The following is a 24,968-nucleotide window of genomic DNA, read 5'->3' as shown; positions in this document are numbered from 1 at the left end:
AGACCTAAGATGTTCCGTATAAAACTTCGTCAGATATCTGGACAATCAAAAGAGATACTTAAGTTTTGTAAAAATTATTATGGTACCTACAGCTTGACCAAATTAATCTTGTTCACGAGATGCGTAGTGGCCACGTTACCAGACTAGCAACGGAGCTGATTCTCTCTCTGAACATCGAACAGTGAACATTGATACAGTCTAAGAAACAGTTTTTTTTAACAAGGAATCACTTATGAACTGAAAAGTATTAAGTGCGCAAAGTCGTAAAATTATACACATTCAGGCCGAGTATGTATCCCATTTACGCTAACACGTTATGTTAGAAATAACGATTGTAAATAACATGCCGTAAACGGCCGCTATTTTATGTTGTACGTAGGTACCTGTTATTTGCGCTCTACGTTGTATTTGTTTCATGTTTCATAACCTAAAAGAACTCTTTTAGTTGTATGTGTTTTTGTCTATTGAGTCGGGTATTTATAATAATTCTGTATTATTATTATCAAATAATATGTCAGTGAAATACATTCTCAAAGTTCGCCCCTAAAAACAGTTTTTTCTAAATATCTGGGGTTCTAATCAATATTTTGGAATGAAACAACATGCAAAATTACTTCTTATAAAAAACAGATGTTTCATTAGTGATTTCGTGTTTGGGGCTTGCTACCTTTATTTTTTATTTCAAAAAAACTATATTTTTCAAATATTTTTTATATATAAAAATACATATTTGTTAAAAAAAATATATGTACTTATATACCGAACTTATGTAAACAAATTGGCAAAATTAAGTTCTCGAACAACCCCCTAGTGAGCGAAAATGTCTATACGATTACAATTAACATTACAAAATAAAAGGTTTTTACTTTTCCTCTAATCATACGAATAATTTGTTCTATTAGCCTCAAACGGATTTAAAGGATGCAAATTAGGGGTAGTTTGCATCTGTTTAAATCCGTTTTAGACCAAGAGAAAAAATTATTTGTGAAATATCTGTTTTTTTTATAAGAAATAATTTCCATTTCGTTTCATTCCAAAATATTGATTAGAACCCGAGATGTCACAGAAATACTGTTTTTTGGGGTGAACATGAGGGATATTTTGCATCCGTTTAAATCCGTTTGAAGCTAATAGAACAAATTATTCGTATGATTAGAGAAAAAGTAAACACATTTTTCGCACACTAGGGGATTACTATGTAACAAAAACCAGGTCCGCGTAATTTATGGGACGGTTTTCAAGAAAATAAGGGCTCAATAGTTCTAAGAATGACCCCGGTCAGACGAGGGTTAAGTATTATGGGCACCAATATTCAGTATTCAGAGGGTGGTCTGAAGAACTTTTGTCACAGGAACTAATAAATTTAAAAACCGATAATGAGAACAAGCTCGAAACACTTCGGGTAAAGTAATTTCTTAAAAACGTANGTTATTTCATACTTAGTACTACATACTAAACTGTTTTTTTGTACTAAATTTTGGAGGCAAATATTGACCAGGTGAGCTCCAGGCGATCACTATCTTTCTTTTATTTTAAACTTCGTCAAATTATTTCAGGAGGGTAGTTTCCATTGAAATATATTGTACATATGTATAAGTAGATATTGTACATATGTAGAAGTAGATAAAATAATTGCGGCAGTATTTTTAGTATCTAAAAGTAACATTATTTTTTAGTAGTTCTGTTTTATGGTGGTTTCTCAGCATATTTACTTTCAGAGCCCATTTGCAATCTTCTGGTCTGGAATTGCATATTACAATTAAACGGATTTCTCTGAGAAGGAACTAGAAACACATTTATTTAGAAGTAAATTTCAACAAATAAATCACTTACGTTTTCATCTTGAATCAAAATAAGGTACTTCAGTTTTCCAAAGGTAGTAAAACTTTCCTGCTACAAATAAGGACAACGTGACGGAACAAATTTTTAACAAAATCTGTGTAGAAGCATGATTAATTTTCTCTCTGGTTCGCTAATGAATAATATTTCTAGAATTTGAATAGATAACCACAAATGTGCAACATAGTTCGTGCAACATTTACTGAATTATTCATAAGTGAAAATAAATAAGACTTTTAAATTACGACTAACGTAAATTGTAGTTTTATCTACGCCAATTAGAGGGTATAACCAGGAAAAATTGCAACAACTCCACATGAAATATTTTCACTTTGTTTCCATTTCTACTTATGCAATTACTTACAGCTAAAGATAAATAATGTAAATCTATTTACATTTATACTCGCAAATTTAATTACACTAAATTTTCCCTGTAACGATAGTAGTTCTTAATTTATGAGAAACGAGGCTTTGATACATAACTTTTCGTGATAGGTAAACTTTATTTAAAAATATCCTTCTTTTTTGGTCTAGATTAGGTCAGGAATTTCATATTTCATGTAGAAAACCTTAGGAAACATTATAGAAACCATGTTCATAATACATATATCTTTTATTTTTATGCATAGAATCGTTCTGTAACCTGAGGGGTTAATTCTTATCCATTGTTACGAATAATGTCAAACGACATTAATTCACGAAAGAGGTTATTATTAATGTATCGAAGAGAGATTATAAAATTATCGTTTACACTTTAATTAGGATTCGTAAGAACTTAGAAATTTTATACGTTTAGAGAATGAATTTCAGGCAATTGTTTTTTTGCTTACGCAGCGTTTAAACCATAACTTGGTCATACAGGGTGTTACACTCTCACTCAGCGGGTCACTTTATTCAAAGAGAACAAGGAAACACCAGAACTTTTTAAGGGACGTTTTTAATTCAGCATCTCGTTCAGGTGTTCTCTCATTACGGCTTGTTGGGTAAACGGTACACGATATGGATCTTTATGGATCGGCGGACTATCCCCGATATGTATACGATGTTTGACTAATTTTGTCGCTTGCAGTGGCATACCTTTTCCGGCGAATATATCCCTGTAGTTCTCTAGAAACTTTATCATTTTTCTTCGCTCGGGACCTTGGAGATGGTGAAAGAAGGCATCATTCGGCCCTCAGTATCTCCTTTTAGCGCCCCAGTTGTGTTGGTGGAGAAGAAGTCAAAGGACGGACAAAAGAAGTATCGATTGTGCATTGATTTTAGGGGACTAAATGCCGTCACGAAGAGGGACTTCTTCCCAATCCCCAACATAAATGAAACCATAGATTCCTTAGGAGGAGCGGAAGTTTTCACGACTCTGGACATGAGTAAGGGCTACTGGCAAGTGGAGATAGAACTAACAGATAAGGAGAAAACGGCATTCTCTGTTCCATGGGGACATTATGAGTGCAACAGAATGCCATTCGGCCTTGTCAATGCGCCAGCTACATGGATGCGCCTGATGCTTGCGGTACTATCCGGACTTACTGGCTCGCACTGTTTCGTCTACCTGGATGATATCATCTGTTTCTCTAGGAACGACATCGACGAACACATCGGGAAGCTGAAGGACATCTTCGAAAGGATCAGAGTAGCAGGATTAACACTGAACCCAGAAAAATGTGAATTTATGAAGCCGGAGACACCCTACCTGGGGCACATCGTCTCAAGAGGAGGTGTCAGACCAGACCCAGCAAAGATAACTGCAGTCAAGGATTACCCAACACCAAAGGACGTAACGGACGTGAGAACGTTTCTAGGACTAATTGGGTACTATAGGCGGTTCATCCCCAATTTTGCCCAAGAAGCGCTACCACTGACAGCGTTGACCAAAAAGAACCAGATGTATGTTTGGACGGAGGCATGCGAAAAGGCGTTCCAGAATCTGAAGGAAACACTGGNATAAAGCTCCATATCGTGTACCGTTTACCCAACAAGCCGTAATGAGAGAACACCTGAACGAGATGCTGAAAGAAGGCATCATTCGGCCCTCAGTATCTCCTTTTAGCGCCCCAGTTGTGTTGGTGGAGAAGAAGTCAAAGGACGGACAAAAGAAGTATCGATTTTGCATTGATTTTAGGGGATTAAATGCCGTCACGAAGAGGGACTTCTTTCCCATTCCCAACATAAATGAAACCATAGATTCCTTAGGAGGAGCGGAAGTTTTCACGACTCTGGACATGAGTAAGGGCTACTGGCAAGTGGAAATAGAACCAACAGATAAGGAGAAAACGGCATTCTCTGTTCCATGGGGACATTATGAGTGCAACAGAATGCCATTCGGCCTTGTCAATGCGCCAGCTACATGGATGCGCCTGATGCTTGCGGTACTATCCGGACTTACTGGCTCGCACTGTTTCGTCTACCTGGATGATATCATCTGTTTCTCTAGGAACGACATCGACGAACACATCGGGAAGCTGAAGGACATCTTCGAAAGGATCAGAGTAGCAGGATTAACACTGAACCCAGAAAAATGTGAATTTATGAAGCCGGAGACACCCTACCTGGGGCACATCGTCTCAAGAGGAGGTGTCAGACCAGACCCAGCAAAGATAACTGCAGTCAAGGATTACCCAACACCAAAGGACGTAACGGACGTGAGAACGTTTCTAGGACTAATTGGGTACTATAGGCGGTTCATCCCCAATTTTGCCCAAGAAGCGCTACCACTGACAGCGTTGACCAAAAAGAACCAGTTGTATGTTTGGACGGAGGCATGCGAAAAGGCGTTCCAGAATCTGAAGGAAACACTGGTAAAAGAACCAATTCTAAAGTATCCAGATTTCGACAAGCAGTTTCTGTTGTCCACTGATGCGTCTGGATATGCGATAGGTGCGATACTTGGTCAGAGGCACGAGACACAAGGGAGTGCTTGGCGTTGATATGGGCGATAAAACATTTCAGGTGCTACTTATATGGGACAGAATTCACAGTTTATTCGGACCACCAGCCTCTGAAATGGTTGATGAATGTGAAGGAACCGAACAACCGGTTAATGAGATGGTCTCTCGCTCTGTCGGAATACACCTTCCAGATAGAATACCGTCCCGGAAGGAAGCATGCCAACGTGGACGCTCTGTCCAGGGTCAAACCAGTCAGATGCTTACAGACTGACGTTGTGGAACCTATCTGGGATAGAGGAAGAATCAAAGAGCAGCAACTATTAGACCCGTACATCAAGGAATTAATAAGCAAGACTCTCAGGGGGGAAACCGAGGACTACTACCTGGATTTGGATGGGATGCTATACAAGCGGACAATCGATGGTCGATACGAGGACATGCTGGTAGCACCCAGAGCGCTCATACCAACTATATTGGGGATCTACCACGACTTACCCCTGTCGGGTCACGTGGGAATCGACAAAACTCACGACCGCATCAAGAGATGTTTTACATGGCCGAGAATGACAGAAGACGTTAAGACCTACGTCAACGCCTGTGTGTCCTGTGCTAAGAGGAAGACCTCTCCTCATCTAAGACCAGCTCCTCTACAGAAAAGGGATGTCCCGCCGAGGCCCTTCTATCAAATCGCATTGGATGTAGTAGGCCCATTACCAGTAACCAACAACGGTAATAAATATATACTGACTGTCCAAGACGCGCTGACCAAATATGTAGAAGCGTTCCACCAAACAGCGACCACGGTAGCCAAAACGTTCATCCAGGGGATCATCCTGCGGCATGGAGCGCCTAAGCAATTGCTTACGGATCTAGGTACGAACTTTATGTCGAGGTTGTTTCAGGAGATGTGCGAGGTACTACAAATCCGTCACCTGAAGACGACAGCATACCGACCCCAGACCAACGGGGCACTGGAGCGATTCCACAGAACACTGAAGGATCTGCTAAGTCATTACATCAGGCCGGACTAGAGAGATTGGGATGAGTGGCTACCATTCGCCTTGGCAGCCTACGCCTCCATGACGCATTCATCCACAGGAGAGAGCCCGTTCTTCCTAATATACGGAAGGGATATGGACTACCCATACGACGATATATTCAAACCTCTAAGAGTCATATCATGGTTTTACAGGGTTGCCGACTCCCCTTGGGATATGGACTACCCATACGACGATATATTCAAACCTCTAAGAGTCAGGTACGATACGGACACAAACTATGTTTCAGAATTTCTGCAGCGTATGAAGCTAGCCCATCGGAACGCCGTCGAGACAATGGAGAAGAGCATGGAAAGAGTACATGATGTGTTCAGCAGAAAAGCGAATGCGCCCTCACTCCAAGTAGGTGACCGGGTGTATCTACACGATCCGACGGTCAAGACTGGAATTAACAGTAAGCTCGCCATGAAATGGACGGGACCGTATCGGATTGTCGACGTGAAAGGGGTGAACGCTAAAATTAAGGAGATACATGGAAAGAGAGAACAAACGGTACACGTGAATCGATTGAAACTCTGCCTTGCCACTGAAGGAGTAGAGAACCAACTGGGTAACGTGCCACCGGAGCATCGCCTGAACAGCGACAGCGAGGAACCGATAGGGATATATAGAGCTAGAAATAGAGTAGCGAGTAAGTGTGTTGCAGGTCCAACTCCAGGAGATAGAAGTGTAGAGATTGGGACAATCCCAGCCGGAAGGATGCATGCGGTGCCCGCCAGGAGCCAACCATCAGGACGAGCTGCGCCATTGCCAGGGGAGAGCCAGAACATCCCCAGCCATGTAGAGGTCGCCATAGGTGGGACGGTCAGACGTCATCAGGAAACTCCCAGGTTCCGTACCGGGAATCGAGGACGACTGCAGCAAAGGAAACCGACATGGGCCACCAGAGGAACGAGGATAGCCGACGCCATACTCGGAGCCAGGGACCAGTGCCAGACTAGCCGTGGATAAGCCGAAACCGCATCTAAGGGTCCAATCCACCCTCGCCTCAGGGTGACGACTGTCGGGAGAACGACTGTCGGGAGAACAAGTTAGGAGTATTAACCAGGACCGAAAGATCCCGACCGAGTTTGTGTGCAGACAAGGTGGACCAACGGACTGTGCAAATCTGACGTGCAGACCCTTATCGTGCGTGGTGCGACATAGACGATTTCTCGTTCCAGGAAGCAGGAGGAGGAGAGAAGAGGACGACCTCAATTTAGAATAGTCAATTGTAAGGAATTTTTACGTCTCAATTTATTTGTCAAAATTTTGGAAATTATTTGGAAAAATTGATCCGTTCTTAGGGGGGGGATGGGACGGTTTTCAAGAAAATAAGGGCTCAATAGTTCTAAGAATGACCCCGGTCAGACGAGGGTTAAGTATTATGGGCACCAATATTCAGTATTCAGAGGGTGGTCTGAAGAACTTTTGTCACAGGAACTAATAAATTTAAAAACCGATAATGAGAACAAGCTCAAAACACTTCGGGTAAAGTAATTTCTTAAAAACGTATCGCCATGTGTTGCGTCCGGGAGGCGCCAGCATATCCAGAACAGAACAAAGGAGCCCATGTTTGTAATAATGCGCGAAACACGAGAGACGTAAAGGTTCCGAATTAGAATCAAGTTATAATGTTAGATTGATAATGATTGGAAAAGATATATGACGAGCTGGTTTTTCCGACGGGCTCTTTTCCCAGCTGCAGAATGATAGAATAATAAGTTTGACCAGCCCGTCTCGTACCGCGTGCGGTACGAGGTCACTAGAGGAAGGTGTTAGCTTAATTTAATTACATTAATGAGATTTTTACAATCATAGTCACCCATCAAAATCTTTATCAAACGAATAGAATAATGAAATCGGCAATCAATTAAAACTTTCCCAGATTAGCGTAAATAGTCACATTCTAATGTAAACCAAGACACAGGAGTGGGAACTGAGGGTTGTACCGGGTGTACCAATGGTGGTGTCCGACTGAAAGCGTGGAGGCGGACACCACACTTTTGCCATTAGGATCTAAAATATGCACTATATAGATTGGGAAGTTATCTTAGAGACAATTAGGGGGGTTAATCCGAAGGGCTAGAGGTTAAGTCAGTACCTCCCGGAATTCAGTTTTTTCTTAATCCTCGAACTGACTAGTTCACTCTCGGAGATCGGTTCTATTCCGGTATTTTATTAATCTTTTATCTTTTTGTAACTTAGAGAAGTGTGGTACCAGCTTAACTGCCTACCATTTAGTTCAAGCATAGTTCGGTGTACCCTGGGTCTTGGTATTTGGTTATCGTTGTCGTTGTGTCGAACCTAGTGTTTCTGTGTGTGCAAATAAAAGCAATATCTTCCTCGAGTTTGGTGTTTTATTCCATCTGTGCTTAATTGTGCCTAAATACAACTCTGAGACGGGAACATTGCAGCTACACCGGGGCAGTCGTCGAGGCAAGCCAAGGTAAGTGACAGAATCTGGCTATTAAATTCAACATTTTCCAGAACCCCCGTACCTCATGCGATTCATCAATAACAGGCAAAATTTCTCCCTTTCGAGCCTATACCGTACGATTCTGTTCGTACGGATCTAGTAACATCAAAACCCGTCAGGTTACAAAGAACTCCCCGTTCTGGGATATCACCGGATTTCTACACTTTTACTTCGATCCCAGCCATTTTGGTTTGAGAAGATTTGTTTCCACTTTATTTGCCAATTCAAACCATTAAAGGCAAAGAGGGGGTCTCGTTCTTCATGTCTTAGGTACTTGCTATCTTGTCGGTTCGACTCCCCTCCTGAATCACGGGAACGCTCTAAGAATGATTTTACTATTTCATATTAATAATTATTACGTAACAAACTGAATTTACAAATAGCCCTCCTCTTTACGCCTTCCTTCGCCGTGACCTTGTATAGGTGGGCTAGTCAATTTCATGTTACTCTACTTTTCTCGAGCTGGAAAAATCCCACCTAAAAAAACATCTTTCCTCTCTCTATCCTTATTTTCTATATAATTTGACGATTCTTATGAAATTCCTACTACTTTTCTGTATGAGTTTTGTGAAATTACTGATTTTCCCGTTATCATAGACCAAGTCCGACGTCCGGATGCCCACCGGATGGCCAGAAATGTTTGCAAGTATACCTTATTCAAAATGCTTTCTAAATTTTATGATGACTTTTTTCTAAGTGGCAGCGACGGCTAAGTTTTGTAAATTTATTACTTTTGGTTACAACGCATGAACAATGTGATGGAACCTTCTTAGTAACTTTATCCGGTGACTTGAAAGTCTACTTAAAACTTCTTATCTGTCAGCATCTGCTTCCTGGAAGAGACCCTTCCAAAAACTGCNACATTTTCAGCACACTAGAGGGTTGTTCACCCCCTAAAAAGAGAACTTAATTTTGTCAATTTGTTTACATAAATCATATTTTTTATTTTTTTAACAAATATGAATTTTTGTATATATAATAAATGTTTAAAAAATATAGTATTTCTGAAATAAAAAAATAAGGGTAGCAATCTCTAAATACGGAATCTAATGTGAAACATTTGTTTTTTTATAAGAAACAATTTCAATTTTTTTTTCGTTCCAAAATATTGATTAGAACCCCAGATATTTAGAAAAAAAACTGTTTTGGGGGGCGAACTTTGAGGATGTATTTCACCACCTAAATATGTTTTTCCGCCGATAAAAAAGAAATATGTCATTTAATTTTTTATGTTCTACAACCGAGTCTACAACATATATAAAAATATTGGAAATCGGAGAGTACGGGTTGGGGTAGTTTCCTTGTTAGATCCTTCTTCGTTTGAATTAACCTAATTAATAATTTTAGGGTAAATACTTACCTAAATTACTTAAATTTTACAACTTACCTTCGATGTGCGTTTATAAAACCGGCAAGTAAATGTTTAAGATAACGTGTTACAAACTATTTTATGTCGTACTTACCCGTTATTTACGAGTTTGCATTTGTTTCATGTTTCATAACCTAAAAGACATCTGTCAGTTATATGTGTTTTTGTCTAATACTGCTGTTTATAATAATACTCTTGTTTATAATAATTTTGCATAATTATTATTAAAAATGTCGACACAAAAGCGTCTTCAAAAAATAACAAAATTGCAATACGAGTATTTGCTAAAAATGGTCTTAATTCCTCAATAACGTGCATGTTATATCTTAACAGTTAACGTTAACCTTAACGTTTAACCTTGTTTAACATACTCGGCCTGAATATATTTAAATTTATAACAGTAGAAGCTCAAAATGGCGAGTATTAATTTCTTTAAGCAAAAATGTGTGAAAACTTTCTTTGACACTTTTTTCGCAATGCGAAAGAGTTATCCCCTTTACCTTATCTTCTGGCATAATCATATCAAAATATTTTACATGTTGTAGGTATGTATATATTTTCCCACATTGTCCCTCTTTTAAAATTAAAATGTAAATTTACGTTGAAACCAGTAGCGTACCAGAAAGTCATGTCTCATCCATTATTCTTCACCAATTATAATAAGTACGTACACTGAAATATCGCTGTAATAACGCGAATTCATTACTTTAATGAATTAAACTCTGCATCAATCTGACAATACCTCGTATTGTTGAGTATGATTGTATGTAAGACTGATCAAATGCAATGTTAGTTCTACCACCCGTTTTGGCTGATAAATTACATAATATGTGATTAATAGTAAAAATAAAAAAGGAAGGAAAAATTTAAATAAGCATGCTCAGGAGAACATCGTTGTCTTAAATCAGAGTGTAAAAAGTTATCCAAACCTCTTTATTACACGTCATTGTCAAGAACATGGTTCTTCTTAGATGACCATATGGAGAATTTTGCATTACTATCTTCATCTAAAGGCTTATAGAATCCAAATTATTCAAAAACTGAAGCTAGCTGATCATTATCTGTGTCGAACTTTCGCGAACAGGATTCTAAAATCATTAGCCTCAGAAGGTGTGGCTTTTGCGGGCTTATTTTTTGAGGATGACGATAAAAATAGTGTTACTGTTAATGGAGAGCATTACAGATATTTTATAGAATAAACAGAATATCTGCTGCTTAAATTGATAAATATTAACATAGACATTTTTTTTCAATATGATAATACGACGCGTCACGCATTGCCAAACAATTGATTTATTGCAACAATTTCCTAGATAGGTTATTTCAAGAAAAACTGTCAGTTTATCACTAGGATCATTTGAGGGGTGAGCCCTTTGAACCTTTTCCTATGGGATTATGTGAAATCTTTGGTTTACAGAAATAAGCCACAAACAGTCCTGACAAACTGAATATTCAACGCACTACTGAAAATATACCACGAAAAATATGTGAGCAAGTTGTCGAAAATTGGATATCCAGAATTAATTCAGTCAGACGAAGTCGAGGAGGGCACTTAAACGATATTAGTTTTAAAAAAGAATGTCTTCAATTGCATTTCAGTTATTGTATCTCACTTTAAGATTCTGTTACATTTTATTGGAAAGCTTTGTATAATTGAAAATATAATTGAAAATTATTTTCTATATATTGATTGATTATGATATACTGATTTTTAAATATTGATGTGATGCAACGTAAATTTGAAACATTTTTTTTGCTATTATCAGGGCTGAAAGGATCCGACTTAAATACACCTATAAATAAAACTCATAGGCGAATTAAATATATTTTTAGGATAAAAAATCATTTAAACAATATTAAAACCTATTTACGTTTGGTCTTAAACAGTTATACAATGGTAGGTATAATAAAAATATAATTGTGACTCCTAAATTTAAGTTCGTTACTTCTTGCTTTATTTAGAGAAAAAATAATATAATTAATTAACAATTGTGGTCAATAATGATTAACAGTGAATCATTTACTGTTTATAATATTTCTAGCCCATTGAATGACATACATTTATAATGCAATGTTAATTATTTGGCTTTATCGATTTAGTATTTGTAATAGCAATAAAATATTTACACCGAATAGTGACTTTCACGCAATACTCCAATTCACTAGTCAACATTGTACACGAGTCCCTAGCTAAATTTATAAACACTTGTTGAGATTACTTACTACAGCAAATGCATTTATTTCCGAGTATAATTCATCTAAACAGGTTTAAATTAAAAGCCGTTTAATGGTTTATTATTCCTAGCATAGCTGATTAAAAAGTTTAACAGAAAAGTTATTTTCATTCGTTTCGTTATTTGAAGATATTAAAAGTTTTATATCATAGTACATACTTTATTCGACTATCTACGTAATTTAAAACTTATGAAACGTATTTCATTTGAATTAACGGATTCTACTTCATATTTTACGATTGCTATTATATAAAGGATATCGTCGTTTTATGTTTCATTTCAGCAAAAGGGCATATATCTATTTCTTGAAAACTGAAAAGATATAAAAATTCGACTAAATGATATTCGAAGTAATATAACAATTCAGACAGAAAACATTATTTTTCGCTGAAAAATATTTTAGACAATTTCTAAACTTTTTTTGCGTAGACAAGTCAATCCTATGTGAGTTATAGGTATTAGAATAAATAGAAGTTCATAGTTTGTTGTTTGTGAAACCAGTAGCATTATTTAAATACATAATTTTGTGGGATTAGATTCGTATTCTAGTAGTATTTCTTCTGTTAATTTGAAAGAGTTAAATATAGTCAAGTTATTAAAGAGAGCCACATATATTTTATTTCTTCATAGAGTTTTCTTTGAAAGCCGTACGAGAAGTCTATTTGCTAACTTAGTCTGACTAAAGTTGCGAAAAACTGACACCCAATAGCCAAACGAAGTTCTTTCTTTTAGAACCAGAAATTGGGTCCAGTAAACACCTCGAAAAAATATGCAGATCAACAGGGATTCAAAAACATAACAAACTTATTTTTAAAACTACTTTTACTAGTTACTATAATATCTATTTATAAAAAGGTTTCACTACGTCTTATTTTTGAGTACCTGTATTACACCCAATAATAAATTATTATTGTTATAAGAATCCACAAATACGACATTCACAAATTTAATTCTTCCCAGATTTAGTCAAATTTTGAAAAATGTGGCAATACCGCTTTGAGAAAATTTCAGAAACAACTTCTTTTCACAGTTTCAAATCTATAAGGCACTTCCCATTCTCTTTTTCTTCGTCTCTTTTTCTAATTACAATGATACGTCATATTTTTTAAACTGTTTTCACAACATTTTTATTTGTTTATTGACCCAGCACAATGAATAAAATAAAGATTTTCATGGAACCAATTGATATTATTTATTGCTTTTTGTGTTTTTCTTTGACAGTGCAAAAATATTTTCAAAAGTTTTGGTCTTTACCATTTTGTTTTCTAGATTCGAAGGCAAAAAATATAAAGGGGGCAGAATATTATGTGAATAACCCTATTCCTACATTTGATGTCATGGCCATTGTATCTCGATTATTATTAAATATAGAATGTTGTAGATTTCGTGAATTTTAGCCCTTTCGAAAGAAATTTTTAAGTCAAAAGTGATATTCGATGTTCCTTAATTTACAGAAAAAAACAAAATTTTGACATCTTGAATAACACTTGTAGCAGCTATAGTTGGACTTTTCTCTGAAATATGGACACTTTATCTTATGATGGTGGTCCGTGAGTTACACATATATTTTAGTAAAAAAAAAGAAAAGCATATAAACATATTTTTGCAAATTTTAATGTCAACATCCTAAACAAGGACAAAGCTAATTCATCAGTATTTTTAAGTACATTTACTAAAATCGACACTATGATGATAACAGCCAGAAAATTAATATTTTTTTATTCGTTATGTTTACAACGTTTACAACTCTATAAAAAACGCAAACGAAATATTAATAATAAAGTTAAATAAATATTGTTTCGTATTAGTTCTGTCGTTTTTATTAAATTTTTGTTAACTGGCAATAACCAATACAATTTTATAGATTTTACTACACAGTTTGTATAAACACAAATCAATGCACATTATCATATGCATTTCTTATTAGTGGAGTTGGGAGTTTTCCACCATAATAAGTTTTTAACTGTTATCGTCAGTTTACAAAACTATGTCCATAATTTAAATAAATAATATGAATCGCAGCATAAAGCTTCAAGTCAGTATAATTATAAAATCATGCCGTTGCTACAATTTTAAATAAAATAGACTTATTAAAGAAATTTTTGTTACCTAGCGCTAATACTTTTTTATGCAGTCGTTTTCGCATGATACCTCAATAAATTTGATTTTTCAAAATGAAGTTTGTTACGCGCATACCATTAACATGAGGTAGTAAGCGCTATAAAAAAGTTGAAACCCAAATTAACAGCTGGACCGGATCTTGTGCCTTCGTTTTTAATTCGCTACTGTAGGCTTGTTTTTAGCAAACCTCTACAAATGTTATTTAATCTCTGTCTAAAATACAAAACAATACCTTATATTTGAAAAACGTCTAAAGTTAGTCCTATATATGAAAAGGTGACAGATCTGATGTTAATAATTATAGACCGGTGTCAATTACATGTAATGTAAAGGTATTCGAGTTTTTGCTTCATGATTCAATTTTTTTAACAATAAATCTAATCTCACCGTATCAGCATGGTTTCTTCAAAGGTACGTCTACGGCAACAAATCACATGATTGTTACGCAATACAGTTCTGAATCGATAGATAATGGTCATCAAACTGATTTCGCTAAAGCATTCGACCGCTTAGATCACCATCAATAAGCTTTCACATTTTGGTCTCTCTAATGACTTAATTGCGTTGTTTACGTCTTACTATCTTCATTTTCGTATTCAATATGTTGAAATTCGTGGCTTTAAATCAACTCGATATGTTGCAGTATCAGGCGTGCCACAAGGTTCCGTGTTAGGTCCACAGCTATTCAATATTTTTATTACTGGCATAGGCCATAAACTCAATGCAAAATTTCTGTTATTCGCTGACGACGTAAAATTGTATAAAAGGGTCGAATGTATACAGGACTTCAAAAAAATCCGAAGGTGATTGGTGAATGGTCTATTCAGGGGTCGGCAAGTAATTTTAGGTGGGGTCCGGATACTTTTGAAATTTTTTAACGAGGTCCAGAAAAAAATTCATATTTCTTACTAATTTTTTATTTTCATTTGCATTAAGAACTCAAATTAGTCACAATTGTAAAATACTAAAAAAAAAATAATAAGGGTGGCACTCAAACGTAAAAAAATATTTTTTTTCTACAAACGTCAAAAAATGACGAGGTTTGCGCATTGACAACAATATGCGAAGTGACACTTTTTTTCGGATTCTTACGTTACTATGACACCGTGCGCGAAATACTTCGCACACTAGGGTGCGAAGTATTTCGCACACTGCATGTAAATTAATAAGAGTTTTGTATTTCAATCTCTAAAATAATTATTATTGTTGTCAACAACAGCCACTTTGTTTCCATAGTAACAGTGAAAATTTGATTAGGAAAGACATTTTAAGCCAGCTCAACACTATTTTCTATAATAAATTAGGCATTTTACTTATTTATAATATTTAGATTTTGACGTTTGTAGAAAAAATATTGTTTGCATCTCGTGCGCGAACTACTTTGGTGGTCTCGAATAATTTTTTAACTCGGCTTCGCCTCGTTAAAAAATTCAATTCTCGATCACCAAAGTAGCACTAGATACAAAAATAACTATTAAATAATTTATTTGGGTAATTTATATTTTCAAAAAATTTTTGGCGGTCCAGTATTTTACCTTCCGCGGTCCGGATCTGGACCGCGGTCCGCCAGTTGCCGACCCTTGGTCTATATCAAACTGGCTTCAATTAAACATTAAAAACAAGCCATTTACTAAAAAAAGACGCTAACTGCATATCACTATTCACTGAATAGCAATCGTATTTCTAGAGTAGATATGTTTAGAGAGAGATCAAGGTCCTATTTAACACAAAACTATATTTTTCTCATCACGTAAATACTGTTATTTCTGAGGCATTAAAATCATTTGGTTTTATTGTACGATGTACACGTAATTTCTCAAATTGTGATGTAATTAAGATATTTTACACATCATATGTTAGATCTAAATTGGAATATGCGGCAGTTGTTTGGGCTTCGAGCTATGATGTCTACGCTAACAACTTGTAGGGAATACAGCGGAAGTTTTTAAAATATTTGACATATAAAAGTGTTGGTTTTTATCCCAAGCAGGGTTTTCCACATGATGACTTGCTAAGGACGTTTTAAGAACTTAAATTAAATTTTGATATTTTTTAGCAGTACTTTGTCAGCCGTTTCCAGAGCATTGATTCATTGAAAACTCTGGCATTTCCCTTTTTTCATCATAATCTATGTTATTCAACATTTTTATTGCTCTCATTCACAAATTATGTATATACAATAATGGCTGTTGCTGTTCATCTCTACATGCTCCGTGAATATTCGTGGTTACGGATTAATTAATATAGTAATATTTAAAAGAGAATATAGTTATTTTCTAGAAATAAATCATATTATTCGCTTCGATAAATTAATATTACCTGTTCAGTATTAAACATAAGTTTCTTCCAATACATATATCGGATAAAAGAAAATATAATAACCATTTCTTAGACATATTTTTATACACTAAATAGTCGCATACTACAATTATTAGCACTTCTATTTTGGAATGACACCTAATTGCCTTTCTAATTAAAATTTGTTATTGTGCCACTCGAAAAGAATAACAAATAATAACAAACGGCGTTTTACGACTCGAGCAACCTATTTTCATTTAACTCGCAAGAATAAAACTGCACTACATTCCCTTAACTCTGCTGTTGTTCGCAAAAGAAAACATAAAATTCCTGCAGCTATTAGCAACTTTGAAGCTGGTCTGCTACACTTCTGTCTCTGCGAGAACTAAGTTATTATTTATATTTTTTGTTCCTCGCGGAACTGGAGCTGCAGTTGAGGGTAAATCATGTCTATTTTATGATTTTCTCGTAACTGAACCGTAAACATGGAACGTATGGTTATCTTCTGGCATAACTCGCAGTTAACAAAGTGCTTTAAAAGTAGTTGGCTTTTTACGGCGTTATGTAATTCAATTAAAAGTTTATTGGTGCTGGGGAGAACTTTGCGGGACGTTATAAACATTATAAATACTAATTAGGTTGGGCGGACTCACTTTGTCGACGCAATTATCTACTTAAAAGAGTTATTTAAATAGAATAGCAAATTAGGGCTTCCATATTTACGGTTTCAGTTGGACATCTCCTTTGTAACTGGTTTATTAGATGTACGAGGTGAATCGACCAACAACGGTGTTTTCTGGATCAAAAGATAAGTTAAATTATGCCGAAAATTATGAGCAAAAAGTTCCGAGGCAATTCCAAACTTCATAGTAGAAACACACAAAAAAAAAGTCCAAACCCAAGAGACACACATACCATTTTCGAAGGAACTCGATCCTGTAGTCGAAAGTTTGTGACTTGCCGATGGATTTCGGAGAAAAGTGAAGTTTTGAGTGAATACACAAATTTTTTGGAGAATATTTAAAACACGTAATATTAATAACTCGTGTACAAATACATAATACAATGAAATAAATTTATTCATTAAAATCAAATATCACTATAACACAGTGAACGGAGCATGTAGAGTAGAACAGAATCGGCCAGTACTATGCATACATAGTGTAAGGTGTGAATGTAGATTGTTATGGATGAAATGTATATTATATTATCTGAATGTTGTTTGGAAATTGTAATGAGACTAACAATTTAATTGACCCATTAGTTAACCAAGAACCAGAACAAATAATATTGACGCGAAAAAACATAATTTATTTATACATTCATAGAGTCCTGTTTAATTTAAAATTGTTTAATTGACAATGATTTTATAACTACTATTGACTTGGAGCTGTATACTACGATTCACATTAATTAACTGAAAGCTAATAGGCTATTGACTATGTACTTTAGATAGGAACTACAACGTAACAGAAATTTTATTGTTTGATATGTTCAATTGACCCTAAAAAATGATAAAACCGCGGAGTGCTACCTTTTAAAGGGGTGCGTTTTTGAGAATGAAGTAAAAAGGTGGTATTTTGTTTTTTTGAGTTTTACTCGAAAACTATGAATTTTTTCTAAATAATTGTCAGCAGAAAAGTTGTAGCAAATTGAATTTCCAATCGAAATGAGACCTTTTAAAGTCAAAAAATTATTTTTAACAAAAATATGCCCAAAAAACGAGTAAAAAGAACCCGAAAAAATGCGGTTTTTTTTCTTTTTGGTTTTTGGCCCACAACTTTTTTCTGAGAGGAGTTAGATATAGGCATTGCTTCACAAAAAAAAGTAAATGTGTTTTCCTTTAAAATAAGCCTTTATAGAAGTGCCTACGACTAATAGAAACCGAGATATATTGGATCAAAGTTGGCTACTTTTTGGATTTTTGACCAATTTTCGTCTTATAACTTTTTTCTGGGTTAATTTAGGTATATGTAATGCCATATTCAAATGAAAGCTGGTTTCAAGACCTTTAAAAGGGTGCCTGATAGAAGTTTGTACAAATAAAATCAACAGAGGTATGTCAATTTAACCAACGATACTTTTTTCTTTTTTAAAATTTTTATTACTTTCGGTCTAATAAATTTATTTTTGTGAATGTGAAAGTTAAAATAAGTTTCTAGGTGATTAGATATTATTATTTAATTATTTAAACAACAGTTAATCATATATATCTTATAAATTTTCAGTTTCATTTAGTATATTTTCAATATTAATATCAAGTTCATTTTCATCAATGTCCTCTTCAGAAAAATCAGGCTCATAAACATTCTCACAATTTATTAATACATTTACAGGCTATTTTTTCAAGTAAATTTTCAGGTGCAAGAGATTTATTATTAAAAATGAATTAGCTCATTTATGGAATTTTTCCAACCCCAATCAAGGGGATTTAAAGTACAACCATTCCACTGTTGCATCTGCAAATATACTCTGAACCCATGATGTTTGAGAGCATCAGTTGTTGAAGGCAATCGAGATAAGGTAAATTTAGCATTTGATGAATACTTTTGAAATAATTTATAAGTTTTTAGGCTGTCAATTTTTTAACTATACATTATAGTTACAATGCATTCAGATGCAGCAGTGATATCCTCAACACTAGCATTTTCAAGTAAAAATACATCGAGGTAATTTTTTAATTTTGAAAAATTCTTATTTACAAGATTGAAAAATTTTTTTGTAACTGGAATTTTTTAATTAAAAGTACAAAAATAATTAAAAGAATTCGAAATGTTACAAGATAAATATGATTAATTGTTGTTTAAATAAATAAATAATAATATTCAATCACCTAGAAACTTATTTTAACTTTCACATTCACAAAAATAAATTTATTAGACAAAATAATACCGATAGTAATAAAAATTTTATAAATAGAAAAAAGTATCGTTGGTTAAATTGACATATCTCGGTTGATATTAATTGTACAAACTTCTACCAGGCACCATTTTAAAGGTCTTGAATATAGCATTACATATACCTAAATTAACTCAAAAAAAGTTATAATACGAAAATCGTCAAAAAAGGGCAAAAATTGGTCAAAAATCCAAAAGTAGCCAACTTTGATCTAATGTATCTGGGTTTCTATTAGTCGTAGGTACTTCTATAAAGGCTTATTTTAAAGGAAAAAACATTAACTTTTTTTTCTGAGAAGCAATACCTATACCTAACTCCTCTCAGAAAAAAGTTGTGGGCCAAAAACCAAAAAGAAAAAACTCGTTTTTTGGGCATATTTTTGTTAAAAATAATTTTTTTGACTTTAAAAGGTCTCATTTCGATTGGAAATTCAATTTGCTACAACTTTTCTGTTGACAATTATTTAGAAAAAATTCATAGTTTTCGAGTAAAACTCAAAAAAACTGAAAATACCACCTTTTTACTTCGTTCTCAAAAACGCACCCCTTTAAAAGGTAGCACTCCGCGGTTTTATCATTTTTTAGGGTCAATTGAACATATCAAACAATAAAATTTCTGTTACGTTGTAGTTCCTTTGTACCCTTTTTTTGACATAGTCAATAGCCTATAAAGTTATTTTAAATTGATGATAATAGTCAAAAATGAAAACTTTTTAGTCGCTATGTGGAAAACTCTTAACTTACTAACTCTAGTTATAAGTGCATAATATCATAAACCTGTTTGTGCATTACTTTGTATTGCTAATTACCAATTAACCAATAAATATACCTGTATCATTCAACAACAGAACCAACACAATACAATTATTATGATAATAATTTATTATTAATATATGATATTATTGTTTATTGTCATTGAAATGTTATTGTTAATAATTATATTTAAAAATATTGTTTCATTAGAATAGAGATTATAATTAATTCATTTTCGTTACTAGTTTTTCCTTAGGAAGCGTTTTTTTTTGAAATTTGAAATTTGAAAATTTTTTTCATTATGAAGAAAAATTTTTCAAAATTATTAACCTTGTAAATTGATTTGTAGGTATAGACTTATTTCTCTAACTAATAAGTCACTTTTAATTAAAATTTATAATTAATAATAAAAATTAAATTTCTAAATAATTAAATTAAATTCTTAAAAATAATTTAACTTTTTAATTTTACACTTGACTTTAATTAAAATTGGTAAGTTGTTTTTAAAACTTAAAATTATAATTTTTTTAACAATATTTAGTGATTACATAAAAAAATTAGCCTTGTATAGTGACCTGATGATGAGGTGTAAGTTTGACCTCGAAATTAGTCGTATGTAATCAATATCTACAATAAAGGATTATGAGAGTTAGATTTTTATATTCCCACTGGTAATATGATCTCACATTTATCTATTTCACGTTTAGTTAAACGGTATATTTGATGTTTCAAATAATTTAAATTAGTAAAATAATGATGTTATTTTCCGCTCATCAATTGACAGTGCAATGCAACGTAGGCAAGGAAACGGAAAGTTTAAGACATATCCCATAATACCATTTAATAATATTATTATTCTATACCTTTTGTGTGGATCAATATGTATTGCTCAAAACAGATAAATTAAGAGACAGCTGTTCTGCTAATAAAAAAAATACAGATTTAGCACTGCAACAAGTTTATTAATGGACTTGTCCTAAATCACGTTTCTGCTGAGTTATCTCAGGTCAATTAGAGAATCTCGTAACATGCAGAAAAGTGGATGAAGCTGCCGCTTTAACATTTACCATACTTGATATATTTAAGATAAATTTTATAAAATATACATATAATTGTCAATTTTGAGCCAAATAATTTTTAATTATCTCTGTCCCACACGGAAAAAATATAAAATTATAAAAAAAAGTATTATTTAGGTATTATGATTCTCCTGCCACATATGTAAACATACGTAAAGTTCATTTTCGATAATTTTACGAAAAAACAACTTTTATTTCAATAACATTTGATAAATACTTTTTAGAAACATTTTAAAAAAAATATTGGAATAGATCTGACTCCAAAAGACATACGCAGTGAAAAAAATTCTTTGTCTTACCTGAGCTTTTTCGTCTTTATTACATTTGCAGTACAAAGTTTGTTTTGGTCATGCCACATAGCATACGTTTAAAGTGTTGTGCCTGTTATTATCCAGACTAAGAGTAATTTTGTTCAAAACAAATTACAAGAAAAGCATTTACTTGATAAACTGGAAGATACAGCAGCTGCTGTGAAATAGTTTTAAAATTTCTAGTTTGTGGGCACTTGTTAATTGCAAAATGTTAATAAAAAGTTAATCATCCATAGATGACCGCATTTGAATATTGTTTTTTTTTCTATTTATTATTTTCCTTCAATTTTACTTAATTTATGTAATCATGTATTTTTAAATAAAATTTATTTCTGTAACAATTTGTGGTACCTAATATTTCTTTACTTCCCTAAAAATTGTATAACGTGTATCGATATAGAAAAGATTTTCTACTTAAAAAGATGCGTTTAGTCATTTTATTTTCAAATATACAGGGTGCTTCAAAAATATGGTATATTCCGGAAATTCAATTTTTTAAATGGGACGCCCTGTATATTTTTAAGTTTTCGGCTTCTCCTTTTATTTCTGAACGTATTTGATTAACCATGTTCTATACCTATTATTAACCGTTTACGATATATGAACAGTTTAATCTTGATTCAGACCTTTTCCATACTCTTCTTAAATAAATAAAGTAGGTGCTGACTAGACGTCAAAATTCTTCAATGTAGCTTTGTGACAGTTTCATTGACAGTATTTAAATTTCAAATTCTCCATTTAATTTTCAAATAAGCATTAGATATGCCATTAATTTTTACAGGGAAAGATTTCCTAATAGACATGTGCCATCTAGACAATCATGTTCTAATGTAGAGCGAAAATTACGTACTGGTTCATTTCCAAACCCAAGTTTAGTTCAGCATGTACGTTTGACAAGAGACGAAGAAAATAATATCAATATTCTTGCGTTTATAACTAGTCAATCCACATGCGTCTGTTCGTAACATTGTGGAAGAGATCGATATAAGCAAATCTTCGGTTCACCGAATTCTAGCAAATAATGGACACCATCCTTACAAATTATCTTTGGTTCAAAATTTAAAACCTAATGATTATAACAGACGTCTGGAGTATATTGCCTCAGTTATGGTTCAGTTACATGACGAACCTAAGTTTCTCCATAAAGCTATGTGGACCGATGAAGCACGTTTTCACAATAATGGTATGGTTAATCGGCATAATAGTCATTACTGGTCTGTCGAAAATCCTCACTGGGTCAGAGAAACCCATGTTCAATCCATTTGGTGATTAATTGGCCCATACTTTTATTAAGATACTCTGACTGGTGATAGATGTTTGTCCTTTTTAAAAGATGTTGTTCGCGATCTTATTGAAGAAATTCCATTAAATGAGCACCGCACTATGTGGTGGCAGTAAGATGGAGCACCATCTCATAACTCGCATGTTGTAACGCATTTTTTGACGGAAAGATTTGGAGGGAACTGGATTGGCAATCAGGGACCTGTTAGGTGGCCTGCACGGTCACCTGACCTTAGTCCTCTCGATTTTTATCTGTGGAGACATTTAAAGCAAGTTGTATACCTACGCTGAAAAACCAAATAACGTTGAAGATCTACAGAATAATCACTCGTGCTTGCTGTCAAAATATCTCCAGAAGTTATTCGGTCTTCTTGTATACAAGCACTTTTAAGGAAATATGAATTGTGTCAAAATGAAAACGGCCGACAATTTGAGCACATTTTATAATAGCTATAATGTTTTTAATTTTCTATTATTGCCGAGAGTACTTATTAAAAAAATGTTACTCCAAAAATGTTTTCTACATTACCTCAAGAAAGGTTAATGAAATATGTTCAGAAATAAAAGGAGAACCCAAAAACTTAAAAATATACAGGGTGTTCCAATTGAAAAATTGAAATTCCGCAATATACCATATTTTTGGAGAACCCTGTATATTTGAAAATAAAATGATTAAACGCATATTTTTAAGCATAAAACCTTTTCTATATAACATTTCTTTCTGTCTCAACTAGTTTCCGAGATAATGCCTGTCAAGATAGCCCTGGGACACCTTGTATATCTACATTTTGAAATATTTCTATAACACTGTGACATTAAGAGTTACGAAACGAAGAAATGTCCAAGAATAGATCTAAGAAATTTTGAGATTTTTTTAGTACGTCTTTAACCCAACTATGAGTAAGTTTTAACAAAATAGCAAGTAGAATATATTTCACAAAACAAAAAGAAACATTTCTAGCACAACGTGCTGACACAAACTATACTCAATGCTAGGTTCTACATAAATTAAGATTAATAATGCTACTGTATAACATGTGAATATATATTTTTCTGTGTTCATTTTGCTCTTGTATGCATGTTTATGTGAAAATAGTCTAGTTCTATATTTTTCTATATGACTTTCTACTGTGAGGTGTATTTGTTACGCGTGCATCAATTTCATATACATAGCACGTGACACACTTGAAAACTGATCTAGGCTAACATCCTATAGCGGTAGCTAAGCCTGCAGCCCTACAAATGGTTTACTGGTTGACAAGGCTTAGACAACTGAACAGGTAAACATACATATGGGAAAGAACGGAACTAACAAGATCTCCCACTTAAGCTCAGCAAGAGCTTGGATACTAGATCTTAGCTTAACGATTATCAAAAAAGGAAAGAGTGATTTTGTCACCCAGATATTTTTTACAGGCGTATTTAAAAGACTTACTAGCTATAATTTAGTGTAAAAATTGAATTGAATTGAATTGAATTATAAACCAGTAAATATTAAGTAAAAAAAAATATTTCATTTCATATATGGATAACCTTATGCTAGTAGGTTCATACTGCACTGACTTTTTATATATTGCATGTGGAATTATGCGTGTGTATACATATTTTATTTGTTACTTTCTAAATTGTTCAGTTACATTTTAAAGAGTAAACTATTTTTAAGTTTGTTTTTATCCGTACCTAGTTTTCACTAAAAAGATTGAAATTAAAAACTAAGTACAATACTTTGTGATGTAAATAATTAGGTAATTTGGTTCTTTATTAGAATTGTCTAATATACAGAGTGCCCTTATAGTGTTTGTAAAAATAAATAACATTTTCTGTAATATCTTTCGACTACTTCGAGCTAATGAAGAATTCCTTGGAATTTGGTATCCGGGGTTTGGGATGAGAAATTAGAATTTATTGACGATTTCATTGTATCTACTAGAGCGACCATTAGGATGCATTTAAACTGCCAAAACTTTTTTGTGCAACTGTGTATTTTACTTTGGGCTGGAAAAATCTTTTCCCCAAACTTTTCTCCTTAAAAAAGGTATACCTTCCCAATATCTCTAAAGTCAACCGTTTTCAACAAAAAGGCATTTAAATTTTTTTTTATTTTTGTTTAAAAGTGATTTTCAACTCATTTATGCCGATTTATCCATTAAAATTGTTAGTATCTTTTCAATTTGTAATTTATTTTTATTCGATATTAATAAATTAAAAAATATATATTTTTAAAAATATTTACTACCTATTTCCATTCAGGACAGAAATATTTATTACTCAAATGGATGTTTTAATGAAAAACAAATATATATAATTTCATTCAAGTTTCCTTCATAGCTTGCCTTGTGTCACCCATTTCTATTTATCGAAGAAAATCTAACTATATCTAGTGGA

This window comes from Anoplophora glabripennis, unplaced genomic scaffold, assembly GCF_000390285.2.
Source record: "Anoplophora glabripennis isolate ALB-LARVAE unplaced genomic scaffold, Agla_2.0 scaffold110, whole genome shotgun sequence".
Classification (NCBI taxonomy): Eukaryota; Metazoa; Arthropoda; class Insecta; order Coleoptera; family Cerambycidae; genus Anoplophora; species Anoplophora glabripennis.
The sequence above is the reverse complement of the archived record's forward strand: the minus strand, read 5'-3'. Positions refer to the sequence as shown.